The 15,214-nt window shown below is 42.7% G+C and overlaps 1 long non-coding RNA gene across 1 annotated transcript in view; it reads right to left on the bottom strand.

The window, feature by feature from the left end:
* Positions 1 to 14,596: 14,596 nt before the first annotated feature.
* LOC121025829 (uncharacterized) overlaps positions 14,597 to 15,214 on the bottom strand; it is a 17,490-nt gene continuing 16,872 nt past the window's right edge. Inside the window, exon 3 of the long non-coding RNA XR_005788160.1 lies at positions 14,597 to 14,720. This is a non-coding gene — a long non-coding RNA (uncharacterized LOC121025829). The remainder of the gene's footprint in view (positions 14,721 to 15,214) is intronic.

Below are 15,214 nucleotides of genomic sequence, written 5' to 3'. Positions count from 1 at the left end.
CAAATTAATTATGTAGTGTTAAACCAAACTTTTGTATTCCGGGAATTACTTCAACTAGGTCATGGTCTAATTTATAGATTACTGAAGTTGCTTTTGTTTTTTGTGTTGTTTTGTTTTTAAATCAATTTCATGAGTGTGATTGACCTGTACTTTATCTTTTTCTTTCCTTTTCTTTTGTTTTTCACATTTATTTTTGAGACAGAGACAGACCATAAGCTGGGGAGGGGCAGAGAGAGAATCAGACACAGAATCTGAAGCAGGCTCTGGGCTCTGAGCTGCCAGCACAGAGCCCAATGCGGGGCTGGAACTCAAAACTGTGAGATCATGACCTGAGCCGAAGTAGGACGCTTAACCGACGAGCCACCCGGGCCCCCCGTCCCTACTTTTTCTTTTTAAAAATATTGTAAGATTTTTGGTTTCAAGGTTTTCTTAGGCACATAAGATGACATAAGGAAATTATCAAAGCTTACATGAAGAAATGGTTAAACATTTTACTATAACATCTGGTTCGAGACCTAACTGCATAACTCTATCAAATAAATGAAATAATACCATTTTTACACAAATCCTCTCCTAAAATGGAGTACACTTTTTAAGTTGTAATGAGGCCAGTATAGCCATAATACCGAAACTTGGAAAGGATAAGTATAGAAAGTTAGATTCTTCATCCTTCATTAATATGGATGTAAAAATTTTTGATTACATATTAGTAAATCAAATCTATCCGTAAAAAGAAGGCCTAATACATCATGACCAAATCAGATCTACCCCAGAAATGTAAGATTAGTTTAACACATGAAAATTAATAATTCATCACATTAACAAAATAAAGCCAGGAAATATGGTCATATCTATTGATCTTTAACAAATCGACATCCAGAACCCTTTCATGAAAATCCATTCGATGAGACGTGAATAGAAGGACCTTTTCTCAATTTGGTAAAGTAAATTTTTAAGAATCCTGCAGGAAACACCATACTTGAACACTCATTCCATTTCTGTTCAACTTTATATTGGAGGTATTAGAAAGGCATAACTATTGGGTAAGAGAAAGTAAACCTCTATTCAGACGATATGATTTTGGATATTGAAAAGTCAAAGGATCACTTGCAATTACGAAAGAGTTTAGGAGACAAGGTCAACATATAAAATATATTGTGTTTACTCATAATTCAAAAAGGAAAATGGATACCTTGAAATACTATCAATACTAGTATTTATAATAGCTTCAAACCCCAAAATACTTGGTGATTAATCTGACCGAAAAAAGTGTGTAGGACCTCTACCCCCAAACTACCAAACATTAAAAATAAAGGAAAACCTACATAAATCCAGATATTGTGTTCATGCATTAGAGGCTAATTACTGTTAGCTTGTCAATCCCAAAGTGACCAGTAGATTAATTGCGATTACAACCCAAACTTCAACGCTTACCTTGGTAGAAATGGTCAAGATTACAATGGTGTATGTGTGTGCAGGTAGAAAATCCAGGATAAAACAGTCTTAGAAAATGACAAGTTTGGAGAATTTATGCCAATTTTAAGAGTCACTAAAAATCTCGAGTGATTAAAACAGAAGCAGGAGTGACGGTGGTGGTAGTGGTAGGTATGTATTGACCTAAAGGACAGACATATATGTTGGTAAAACAAAGAGTCCCTGAATAGGCCCTTACATGTCGGTTCAATATTTTGTTGACAAAGGCACCAGTGTAGTTTAATGGAGAGAGAGAAGTCGTTTTAAGGAATAGTTGCCGGCACAGCTAGATATTGGTAAGGAAAAAAGTGATCAGTCCTAGATCACATTGTGCACCAACATTAACTTGAAATGAATTACAAATGTAATGAAGATGAGAGTTACATTCTAAAGGTTCTAGGACAAAACTTTAGGGGGGATATCTTTGCCACTTTGAACAAGAAAATATTTCTTAGAACACAGAAAGAATAATCCTAAGAGAGTAACAGATGATGAGCTGGACTTAAAAAAAAATTCAAATTCACCTTAATGGAAGGCATCATTAAGACATTGAAAAGGCAAATCAAAGACTGGGGTAAAAATAATCTCAATGTATGTCTTGCAAGACATCAAGAATATATTAAAAAAAACTACAAATACATTTCAAGAATATGTAAAAAAACAAACAATAAAGGTAAGAGAGGGGGAGAAGATCAGAGTTAGAGTAGATTAGAATCAGAATAAGAGATGTGCAGATGTGATTCATGGAGAAGAGTGTGTGTGGTCTCTAGAAGGTTTGGAAAAAGCCAGGAAAGGGATTCTCGATTCCTGGAACCTCAAGAAGGATTTCATCCCTGCAGCCACCGTGAGTTCAGCCCTTTTTTGTTTTTTATTTTAGAGTACAAGCATGGGAGACAGGCAGAGAGAGAGAGAGAGAGAGTGAGAGAAAGAGAGAGAGAATCTTAAGCAGGCTCCATGCTCAGTGTGGAGCTCAATGTGGGGCTCAGTCCCATGATCCTGGGATCATGACCTGAGCTGAAATCAAGAGTTGGGTGCTCAACCGACTGAGCCACCGAGGCACCCCCATAATTTTAGCCTTCTTAAGACTGGATTCAAACTTATCACCTCCAAAACTGTGAGAGAGGAATTTTTTGTTCAAGACACTGTTTGTGGTAGGATATGCCAGGACTTGATTTTCCAAACTTCATAAAAATAAAGTCTCCAAGTAGAATCTTTTTTCAGTTTTCATTTCTCTGTGGAGGAGTGAGTTTGATCATATTTCTATGTGTTTATACGTAGTTAAGCTTCCTGGGATCTAGTTTCCTATTTGAAATCTGAATGTAACTAAACTGTTAATGAATTTTGTGCGAACCATTTATATGCAAAGATACTTAATGTGTTTTTATAAGTATTGATTAACTTGAAATGTTTCTAATAGTCTGATTCTAATCTGTTGTATAAGCTCTCAGCTCAGTAAAAATTTAGCATATGTCATTTTATATGGTTTGTTTCACTTTCAGGAGGCTTAGTGATACAGTCAATGTTACTTTTCTATTGTTGCTATGACAAATTACTACAAATGTAATGGTTTATTTTATTTAAAAAATTGTTATGTTTATTTATTTTGAGAGAGAGCATGAGTGTGGGGAAGGGGCCGGGGGGGGGGGGGGTGGGGAGAAAGAATCCCAAGCAGGCTCTGCATCGTCAGCACAGAGCCCAACGTGGTACTCGATCTTGTGAACCATGAGACCATGACCTGAGCCAAAATCAAGAGTCGGACGCTTAACCGATGGAGCCACCCAGGCATCCCAAATTTAGTGATTTAAAACAAGATAAATCTGTTTTATAGCTTCAGCGGTCAGATGTCCGAAGTGCATATGGAAGATGATCGGTACCAGATAGGCCTGAATTTCACAATTTTCCAGCTGTAATAGTTGGTTATGTCACTTAAAATGAGCCACCACAGTTTACCTATCTAAAATGGCATGATTGCGGGGCGCCTGGGTGGCGCAGTCGGTTAAGCGTCCGACTTCAGCCAGGTCACGATCTCGCGGTCCGTGGGTTCGAGCCCCGTGTCAGGCTCTGGGCTGATGGCTCAGAGCCTGGAGCCTGTTTCCGATTCTGTGTCTCCCTCTCTCTCTGCCCCTCCCCCATTCATGCTCTGTCTCTCTCTGTCCCAAAAATAAATAAAAAAGTTGAAAAAAAAATTAAAAAAAATAAAATAAAATAAAATGGCATGATTGGGGCATCTGGGTAGCTCAGTCAGTTAAGCGTCTGACTCTTGGTTTCAGCTCAGGTCATGATCTCCCAGTTGGTGAGTTTGAGCCACGCATCGGGCTCTGTGCTGACAGTGTGGAGCCCGCTTGGAGTTTTCCCCGTCCCTCTCTTTGCCTATCCTGCATGTTCATGCTCTCTCCCTCAGAGTAAATAAACTTAAAAAAATAAGCAAAAAACGGGCATGATCGTTATACTTGCCTCTTTACTGTGTGATTATAAGGACTGAGTGAGACCGTAAAGGTGGTAATGAAATAGTAATAACCATTCATTGGACCTTTCCTATTTGAGATAGAGTAATTCCTAAATAGATGTTTGTTCTTCCCTTCCTTATGACTAAGGTCAGAATTAAAAGCCCTTATGAAGTGCCACGGTGGCTTCTGGCCACTCAAGTAATTAACAATTTCTTTCCTTGTTTTCTCTTTCGTGGCTCTTTTAGAACTGTACTTTATTCCTGTGCTCACTTGTAAGCTGCGGTTCCAAATGTTTACTGCCATTAAAGCAGGTATATATGTTTTGCCTAGATCTTATTTGAGAAATGAATTGCAGTGGCCTCCTGTTCCAAGCTTGCTGAGAAGTACCTCGTTCTTGATGGCTCATATGACAGCGTAGTCAGTGGCCGGACTACTTAAGGTATCAGCCACGCTGACATACTGAGTTGGCCCGGATTTATGCTGTCTCTTTGTAACCGAAAATCTGAAGCCCAGAAACCAGGCTGTCAACTAATTGGTCCAAAGATTGTACGTGTCCTAAAGAAGTTACAGCTGGGCTTATTGTCTTTGAAAAGGTGCTTCTAAGCAAATTTGGCCGTGTGAAGTGGAACATTTGCTTTTCTTTAACCTCCATTATAGCGTGTGGTTATCCAGGTCGCTGTGTCTCGCTGTGACATGTGTGGATTTATTTGGGGCTGGGCTGGAAAAGGTGTCGCTGGCCACGCTGCCGTCAGGCGTGGAAGTGGCAGAAAAGCAACAGTGGACCACATGGGGCTACTTCTGTCCCAGTCCTGCCCTCCCTCACGTCTCGACCAGCATAATTAGGTGATGCTTTCTTTTTTACTGCTCACCCTTACAGTTTTGCCTTTAGTATTGTTTACTCTCCATTTCCTTTGAACAAAATAATGAATTCCATTTCCTTTTAGCCATATTCCGTTTGATCCATTTAGCCCTTTGAAGACTGTCAGTGGAGCTATGTAGAAAAGTGGTCTGTGGGGAAAAGTTTCGGTTTTCTGACATTAATCTTTTAGGCATGTTCCTCTTTAACAAATGACTTTTTTATACTTTTCACCTCTTCACATCTATTTATCACTGATCGGTCTTTGGTCCTTAGCTTTGTTCCACTGTCGTACGTGTTGATGCATGTGTTAATATTGCGTTTCTCTGTGTTGTGTGTGTGTGTGTGTGTGTGTGTGTGTGTGGGCACACGCGTGCACACAAGCCGTAAGTGACTTTTTTTATGTTGACGCTTTACATATGTGATTAAGTAAAAAAAGTATTCTAGATAAGTAAATTGCAAACTGGCCAGCAATGGCAAGATTTTTCAGTAGTATTATGAGAATTAGTATGTAAGATTGAAGGGGTATTAATGGAAAACTTAGACTGGAAAACATTTTACAGTCTAAAAAGGTTGTCTTTTGACAAGTGGGGTTCTAATTCTCTACAGGTAGATATATGCCCATGTGCACCTGCAGGAAAACATTGGTCTGTACTTTTCTTGCTAATTATTTTCTTGCTGAATTAATCTTGACCAACCAGATTGAGTTTTCTTTAAAGCATCTAAAAATAAAATGAATCAATAACTCTGCTCAGCCTTTACTGCTCAGCCTTCCCCGCACACAGCCCAGGCCCACGCTGGCCTCCTGCCCCACTGAGGCAAGCATTTCTGCCAGCTCTCTTGTCCCCAGTTAATTGGGCAGAAGTCTGTATGGTGGCATAACCAGTGATTTCCGAGTCCTCTGGAGCACTGGGTTGACAATAGAATAAGGCCGAGAGAGGCCCATAATTGGCGAACTTATGCTGCTGTAAGACTCCATTCAAATGGAACAAATTTGAACTGTTCGCCCCTCCTTGGCATCCAGCCAATTCGTGCATGGCACAAATTGGGCTCTTATTAAAGACCATGGCATTGGTCGCAGCGGCAGGAGCAACACTCAAGACAGTGTCGACTTGCTGCCACTTTCTAGTTTAAAGACAGGTATATTCACTTCTTTTTCTTTTCCAAATGTCTTTCTGTAAAAACCGTCAGTACTCAGGGCAGTTTGAGATCTGTTTCCCCAAAAACTTATGGTCCAAAGCCTCTTGAAATACCTACAGTCCCAAGACCTTCTGCCTATCATCTTGGCCAACCGTCTGTCAACTGTCATGCAGGTTGCGGATGTCACAAGACAGTAGATTAATAGCAGAGTGGTTCTTCCACTGTGAAGCTCAAAAACATTTAACGGATCTAACATGGTTGAGAAATCTGTGCGTAGCTGAGTTCTGCGCTTACTGAAACTTTGCCCTATTCAGTGTCAGGAGTTGAGCTACGTTCTTCATGTGCTGGTCATGTATGAAGGAATCGAATTCCATCTTCCTGTGGGCTGTAGTCTACATAGTAATAACTCCTAGTCCAAGAGGATCTTGAATTGGGAGTCAAGGGAAAGCATGTATGTGAGGAAGAGGAAAAGACCAGAACTCATGAGCCTTGGGCTGACTATCATCTGTACCATGAATCTTCAGAGCACCATGGCGCAGAAGTCATTTACTCTGTGTTTAAGTTGGATCATCTCTGTGGTGGGGGTGATGGACCCGAACCTATTCCACAGGCTATATACAAAACTCTTTTTTGAAAATATGAATGCTGTACAACAGAACCTAATATTTTTGAAGTGGTTAGAATGTGAAGATAACTTTTAATGTGAGTCACCTTACAGCCCTAAGAAGGAGATACTATTATTGTTTTCATTTTACAGATGGGGAGACAGTGTGACAGAGAGGGGAGAAGTGGTTGCTTTGTCCCCTTGCGCAAACTAGTGAGATTTATCGCCAGAATTTGAACGCAGATATTCTAGTGCCGGAAGACTGCTCATAGCCACCATGCAGTACCATTTGAACACAGAAAGGATGATACCTTGCCTTTCCCATGAGGACCTTCCCCTGGTGTCTTCCCAAAGTCAAAATGAATATGACATCTCAGACTTCGTCTTTGGTCTTGTCAGTAGCAAGGGTAGTTTGCATCTCCCGTGTAGGATTCCTGTGGCCAACAACAAACATTTAAGGATCTGCATGTGGAAAACTAGGAGTTAGTCTGAGTATAGGGGCCCTGGCTAACGGAGGGCTTGGTGAGTATACAGATTCCTCGGCCCTTCCACCGGAGCCCCTGATTTACTAAGTCAAGGGCAGGGTGTGGGCAAGTGTTTCTTAAAAGCTCCTCAAGTGACTTGGGGAGGTGTTTGTATTGACAGTGAAGTGAACTTTAGGAGGACGGTACCATAATCTAGCTGCTGAGCTAAGTGCCTTCGATGAAATTACCGGCCAATCGAAGTTCAGCAGAAAGCCTTCTGCTTCTCTAAAACTGAACAGTTCTAACTCAGCCTGTTCAGTGATTACTGTGAAAATTCAATCCATGCCCGGGACCTGATCACCACATTTTCATATAGATTAGGAAGTGTCATCCACCAAATGTCGATCAATACGTTTTGGGGGAAAAATAGGAGTTTGGATGCTCTAAATGGAGATGTCAGTATCTGGGGGGAAAAAATGTTTTTCTGTGTAATTGTTTCAGTATCTTGAAATAGGCACAATGTTTCTTCTCTAGCGACTTTGTAATTATTAAAGATCAGAAACATATCTTTGGAGACTGAGCCTAGGGCAAAGTGTCAAAGCTGTGGCTGTCACTGACATACAGAATGGCCTTGGGCAAGGAACTAAACCTATTTATTTCTGTCTCATTTGTTATCTGACCACAGCATTTACCTTGTATTTCGAGGAAATGTGCCACTGATTAATATATGTGACACGTCATGTCTACTTTTAAATAAAAATTTAGCTCTATTATCTGCTGAAATGAAGAAATAATGTGAGCTCGTTGTTGCCTCAGTGTCTCTTGGTAACTGAGACAGTAGGTCAGAGACCTCAACTCTAGCCATAGCTTGTACCACGAGTTGTCTCTAACAGTCTAATTTGTAGAGTCCAGAAGAGTGAGCTATGAGACTTTTCAACAAGTCTCTTCACCAAGCACTAATGGACACTTCTGGAAGAGGAGGAAGATCTGTTCCATTCCCTGATGGAAGAACAAATTCTGAAAGGGGTCTGGGCTTACTTGGGTTTGCTCTCTGGTCCTTAGCATCTGACCTCACTCTTCAGGCAGGTCCTCCCCTCCCCCAACTTCAGTAATTAATGCTTGGCATGATTTGAGTGTTCTTTTGAACTGGGGTCATCACAAGATGGCAAAACACGTGTAATGTGAGGGCGTACAACCCCAACATTGACTATAATGAGTATTCCATTCAGTTCCAAGTCTATAGTTCTATGCCACAGACTCTACACGGTGTAGAGAAGTTCTTGTCACTAAGAATGCCTTCTCATTAAGGGGTGGCTGGTAATCCTTAGGAAGTGTGGCCCTGGAAAGACTTTTGTTAGTCTGTTTGTTGTTTGCATGTCCTGCATCGTACTTATTAACCTTGGTTTGGTGTTGCTGTGGTGTCTTTAAGGTAGAAAAACTCAGTCTTTGCATGGGTATTTTATTTAGTTACATATAACTTTTTTTTCTAATTTTACTTTTTTAAATTTACATCCAAATTAGTTAGCATCTAGTGCAACAATGATTTCAGGAGTAGACTCCTTAATGCCCCTGACCCATTTAGCCCATCCTTCCTCCCACGACCCCTCCAGTAACCCTCTGTTTGTTCTCCATATTTAAGAGTCTCTTCTGTTTTGTCTCCCTCCGTCTTTATATTATTTTTGCTTCCCTTCCCTTCTGATCATCTTTTCTGTGTCTTAAAGTCCTCATATGAGTGAAGTCATATATTTGTCTTTCTCTAATTTCGCTTAGCATAATACACTCCGGTTCCATCCATGTAGCTGCAAATGGCAAGATTTCATTCTTTTTGATTGCTGAGTTATACTCAATTTTTTAGTGTTTATTTACTTCTGAGAGTGAGAGAGTGAGCGAGCATGAGCAGGGGAGGGGCAGAGAGAGAGAGAGAGAGAGAGAGAGACAGAATCCGAATCAGGCTCCAGGCTCTGAGCTGTCAATACAGAGCCCAACGCAGGGCTCAAACCCGTGAACCATGAGATCATGACCTGAGCCGAAGTTGGGCGCTTAACTGACTGAACCACCCACGTGCCCCTACATAGGTATTTTAAATACAGCCTTCAGTTCGAAGTCCTTAGCATTATTTAAATTATATAGACAGCGTTGCTTCCTTGAAATATCCCCTTCATAGCCCTGGAAGTAGGCATGCGTTACGGCAGGTTTGTTTCTCCCATCTCAACACTGTCATCTTCTCTCCATCAAGATCAGTACTTGGTTTATGCTGTGGCAATAGATGGGTGTTTTAGACCACCATTTTGAGATAGTTCCTTTTTGCAGCGAGTCCAAACTGATGCTTGGTTTTCTGTAAGTAAGGGGATACTTGACATTAGAATGTAATTACTCCACTCTTTTAACTGTACACATCATAGTAGCACTTTGCACTGTGGGAGGTTATATGAATGAAAGGTAAAACCAGAACAAGGTTTGCGTACAGTTGAAGAAATTATGGGAGGCACCTTAGGGTAAAAAAACTTGCACACAAAGAAAAATAACAAGAAGTGAACCTAATTAAGGGACCAAAGGACATTCTATTTTAATTGCTGTTTCTTTCATTAACTAACGGTGGCCTTGATCTTCCCATGCCTTGGTCTCCTTATCTGCAAAGTGGGGATGTGATTAATGTCTTCCCATATGGTGGTTGTTGAAGACTAAATGAGTCACTATATCTAAAGCACTACTCGAAGTGCTTTATGAATACTACCTGTTTTTATTATTAGGAGTTCAAAGATGAGAGGAAAAACTTGATGTTCTTCCTTTGGGTATAAATCTGGGACTCAGAAAATGGGCTGTTTCCAAATATTCCTCTTCAAATTGAGATCTAGCTTTCTCGTTTGAAAAAATGTTTTGGGGCGCCTCAGTGGCTCAGTCGGTTAAGCATCAGACTCTTGATTTCGGCTCAGGTCCTGACTCCTGGTCTGTGCGATCAAGCCCTAATGTTGGGCTCCATGCTAACAGTGTGGGGCCTGCTTCTGATTCTCTCTCTGTCCTTCCCCCAATCTCTCTCTCTGTCTCTGTCTGTTTCTTTCTCTCTCTCTCACAATTAAACTTAAAAAAATTTAAATGATTTAAACAAAAATTGTATATTTATGATGATTTGATACATTCATAGTGAATATGCCAGACACAGAGAGGAAAAAACCTGTATAATCTATCTCACTTATATATAGGATCGAAAACCATCAGCCACATAGAAGTAGAAGAGTGGTTCCTAGGGGCGGGTGGGTGGCGGAAATGGGGAGATGTTCGTTGTACATAGTCTTTCTTCTGCCTTATTGTGTTCAGTCCACTTGCCGTGAGATGACAGAGAAAAGTAAAACTCGAACTCTTTCCTTGCATTTCCAGTCTGGAAAGGGAACCTTTCCTTCCTTAAACTTAGTTAAGCTGAGTTGATGTTCACCTGGATATGTGATATTCCTTCATCTTTTTATTTAGCACATCCCCCTCTCTCGAGACAAAGCCGGACTAGCTAGCCCATTGCCTTGCTTGGGACTGTCAAAATGTGTTCTACCTTTACTTTCCTTTTGTAACCACCCTGTAAATTTTTTTTTTTTTTTTTTTTTTTGGTATTGCACCCACATCTGTTCCAAAGCACATGGATTCTTGATGGGTTGAATCCATCAAAGGCCACCTCTTGCACGGTTGCATAACTGCTCTAGCCTTCAGTTATCTAGGAATAGATACTACATACACTGGGCACCCTTAGATTTATTTCAGAGTTCTTGCTAGGGGGATATAATTCACTGTTATCTCAAATTGTTCCTTCTATGAATTGTTGTGATGAGACCAATACGCTTAAGCCACCCAAGACAGTCGTGTGTTTTGGAGCAGATGTGGGTACAGTGGAACGAGTTTTATCTGTGGGATATGAATATTTTTATATATGTGGGGAGTAACTATAAAGTAAGAAGGCACATTTGCTTAACGTGCCTTGTGAAACGTGTCCCTTTACTTCATAGTAATGAGTGTGATGGCAACATGGTTCAAAGTTCAGTAATATTGCCTCCATTTATTGAGCACCGACTGTATGCTTGCCAAGGTGCCCCCAATGTGATGAGAAGCAGAACCACGCGATTAAAGAATGAGCATCTTCTAAGTACCAAGAGTAGAAAGAGTATTTAGCGAATGCAGTGATCCTCATTACTGAACTCAAAGCATCCTAATATTTTAAATGTCTTGACCGGACACGTTACGGTTTATCAGTTGTGCTTGGTTACCCAGTGTGCAAAAGAAGATTCGGAAACCTCAAGTATCCTTTGGTGAATGGCAGTTCACCTTCTGGTGTTTATTGGTGGCTGGTGGGCGATGAGGTCGAAAGCGGCCCAATGGAAAAAGGACACCCTTCGTTCCTGGGCAAAGCCTCCCCTACCCCATCCTCCTCAGTTCTTCACATTGTAGTCTGGTTGCTCAGTGCCTGTTCATGAACAGTAGTTGACAGTGGAATGCAGAACAGGGTCTAGAACGAACATATTGGTAAAATGTGAACCAACACCGCACATTGTTTATTTTTTATTTAAAAAAAATTTTTTTTTCAACATCTATCTATTTTTGGGACAGAGAGAGACAGAGCATGAACGGGGGAGGGGCAGAGAGAGAGGGAGACACAGGATCGGAAACAGGCTCCAGGCTCTGAGCCGTCAGCCCAGAGCCTGACGCGGGGCTCGAACCCACGGACCGCGAGATCGTGACCTGGCTGAAGTCGGACGCCCAACCGACTGCGCCACCCAGGCGCCCCTATTTTTTATTTTTTAATGTTTGTTGATTTTTGAGACACACACACACACACACACACACACACACACACACACAGTCCGAAGCAGGCTCCAGGCTTTGAGCTGTCAGCACAGAGCCCGACGTAGGGCTCGAACTCACGAACCGTGACATCATGACTTGAGCCGAAGTCGGACGCTTCACCGACTGAGCCACCCAGGTGCCCCAACACTGCACGTTTCTTAGGCGGTAGCCTTATTTTACTAACGGTTAGCTTTCTGGAGTATCTGTGACATTCGTTTATTTGCAAGTTTCTGCCCTCCAATATTGTGTTAATTGCTATTGTTTAAGTTTGTTTATTTTGAGAGGGACAGAGTGTGTGTGTGAGTGGGGAAGGGGCAGAGACGGAGGGAGGGAGAATCCCAAGTCAGTGCAGAGCCTGACGCGGGCTCACTCCCAGGCACCGTGAGATCATGACCTGGGCAGAAACCAAGAGTCGGTCGGACGCTTAGCTGACTGAGCCACCCGGGCGCCCCTGCCCTCCAATATTCTGCCTTGTTTTGCATTCTGTGACCTGCAGAACCTGCACCACTCCTTATCTTCGCATTTTCTTCAACTTCCTTAAACAGAGGCATGTTGCTGTTCTTTGTTACCTGAACGTGAATCAGACGAGCACGGCAACGTCGCTTATGTGAAACACGAATTCTAAGAAAAGCAGTAAAAGGAACCGTGGGTGTCCCACACGCTTGAGATATGTGGGTAGGAGACGGAAGCTGATATTAGGGGTGTATGTTGTACCGAAGCTGCTAAGTCCTAAAGGAGAGCGCTTCGACAATAAAGCGAAGGGAATGGGATTTAAAAACTAAACGGCCCTGGGACCCATGTGAGAGGTTTGTCAGCACGCCCTACGAGCTGTCCGTCTGTGTCATTTTCAGCTTCCGCCTTCAACCATGGCGCTGGGAATCGAATCGGGAAGCAGGCCAACAGGGGACTTGGCTTGCAGTCACAGGCCAACAGGGGACTTTGCAGTCACAGGTTTTTCCCACCCCCTGACAACAGGCATTCTTAATAGGTGATAAATAGAAGCCTTTTATCTTCCACAGAGAGCCCACCTGGACGGTGCTGCTTAGTTGAGGAACATTCCCTGCAAAGCCCACTTCAGTGTCCTGTTCACGTAAGATACAGGATCACTGCCCACGATATTTTGATGGGTTCCACATCAGTCCTTAATCTTCTAACGAGGCAGCTCTGAATCCGGATGCAATAGGTGTTCCTGCGGTAAACAAGACGAACTTTACCTTTCAGAAAGATTTTTTAAGCGTGTGCTAATGTCGACCCCATGCAGGTTTACTGGTTTTAAGTCCATGGTAAAAGTAAGCGGCCCCGTGGATTCTGGAATGCCTCGCAAATGTTTTCCCTTGAGCCGGTAAAACTGGCGGGCTTGTTGTCTGGTTTGTCTGGAGATTGCACGGAGGCATCTCTTCTCTGGCTCTGGCCACCCATGGCACACCAACCGTAGTGAGTCTTCAGGAGATTCCCTGCTCTGTCTCGCGAAGGGGTGTCGATCTTGGGTTTCACCACTCTTAACCCTCCGCTGTTGTACTCCCGCCTGGCGATTTAGTACCTCATCCCAACCCAGTGCTTTGGTACTCACAAGGCTGGTGTTTCTCAACCTCTCATGTATGTGGGGGACCAGATCATGGCTCATTTTGAGGCATAGGCATTGAATTAAGTGGGGATTGAATTCAGAAAAGAGGAATTAATGCAGGCAGGAGGTACTTAGAGGTCACCCTCAGAAGGACTAGAGGTCAAGAGAGACAGAAGGGAATGCCGAAGACTAGCTCAGTGAAGGCGTCTGTTGCCCAAGACCCTGAATACCTTTTGCTGGATATAAAAATTCCTCCAGGAGATACTGTGGGGACCTGTTTGCATCCACAAAACCATTTAGGTTGATTTCTCACCCTAACTTCACGCAGCAGGGTGAGTGGTTTTCAGAATCGAAGTGCTGCTGAGCTCAACCCTTTGAGCATTGAATGAATTAATCTCCTGTAAATGGTCTTCCTGTCCTCAGTGGAGATCTGCGTCCTCTTTCATCGAGTCCCTTCTACAAGATGGTTTTGGAAAGGGTGTTTTTTTTTTTAATTGCCAGATAGTGTCCTCTTCCTGCATAGAAGTCTTTTATTTTTTTTTTTAATTTTTTTTTAACGCTTATTTATTTTTGAGACGGAGACAGAGCATGAACGGGGGAGGGGCAGAGAGAGGGAGACACAGAGTCCGAAACAGGCTCCAGGCTCCGAGCTGTCAGCCCAGAGCCCGACGCGGGGCTCGCACTCACGGACCGCGAGATCGTGACCTGAGCCGAAGTCAGCCGCCCAACCGACTGAGCCACCCGGGCGCCCCTGCATAGAAGTCTTTAATAGCTTGCTCTTTGGAGAACCTTCAGAAGCTTCCAGGCACACGCGGCCCTTTGTGATCTGGGGCTGCCACCTTCTGCAGCCTCCCCTCTTGCCACCTGCTCCCCTTTTCTCTCTGCTCCGGCGGAAGGAAGGGCCAAGTATATTCCCTGTTAGCTCCACGTCCAGCTTTTCTCCGAGAAGCCTTCCATGACTTCTCCGGTGTGGATTGGGTACTCCTGCCCAACCCCCCCCCCCATTTTAAAAAAATTCGATTAATTTTTAAAATTTACCTCCAAGTTAGTTAGCATATAGTGCAACAATGATTTCAGGAATAGGTTCCTTAATGCCCCTTTCCCATGTAGCCCATCCCCCCTTCCTACAACCCCTTTAGCAACCCTGTTTGTTCTCCATATTTAAGAGTCTCTTATGTGTTGTCCCCCTCCCTGTTTTTATATTATTTTTGCTTCCCTTTCCCTATGTTCATCTCGTTTGTCTCTCAAAGTCCTCATATGACCGAAGTCATATGATCTTTTTGTCTTTCTCTAATTTCACTTAGCATAATGCCTTCCAGTTCCATGCACATAGTTGCAAACGGAGGCACTCCACCTTTTTTGGTCGTATTCCACAGGATCCTGTATTTTCTTCTACGTTGGCACTCTTCACATCTGATTTTTCGTTATTTGTCGACCTCAATGGTCCGCGGACCTGGGGCGGCAAAGGAACGGAGAAAAAGAGACGACGGTATAGCGAGGCATAGGGTTCCCCGGGCCAACAGCCCGAGGCACCGAGGTTTACTGCACATCTTCTTATATACATTTTCAGGAAAAACGGATCAGCAATGATTAACCGAAGCTTAGCAAAGCATGTCCACAACGTACATCTGATTCAGCTATCGTACGGATCTTGCGTACGAGAGCAATCTTGCAGATACATGTGTTCCAATCAGAATCTTTACGATAGAAGCAAAGACAAAGAAGGGAGTGAATGCACTGTGCTATATATACGGCTGGCTTCCTTTAAGCAAAACATCCCTATCTGCCTACTAAAGAACAGACCACATTTCCCAAGGGCAATTCACTCAAGTCCTTTCAGGT

Source organism: Herpailurus yagouaroundi, unplaced genomic scaffold, assembly GCF_014898765.1.
Source record: "Herpailurus yagouaroundi ecotype Mexico unplaced genomic scaffold, PumYag 67702, whole genome shotgun sequence".
Lineage (NCBI taxonomy): Eukaryota > Metazoa > Chordata > Mammalia > Carnivora > Felidae > Herpailurus > Herpailurus yagouaroundi.
The sequence above is the reverse complement of the archived record's forward strand: the minus strand, read 5'-3'. Positions and strand labels throughout refer to the sequence as shown.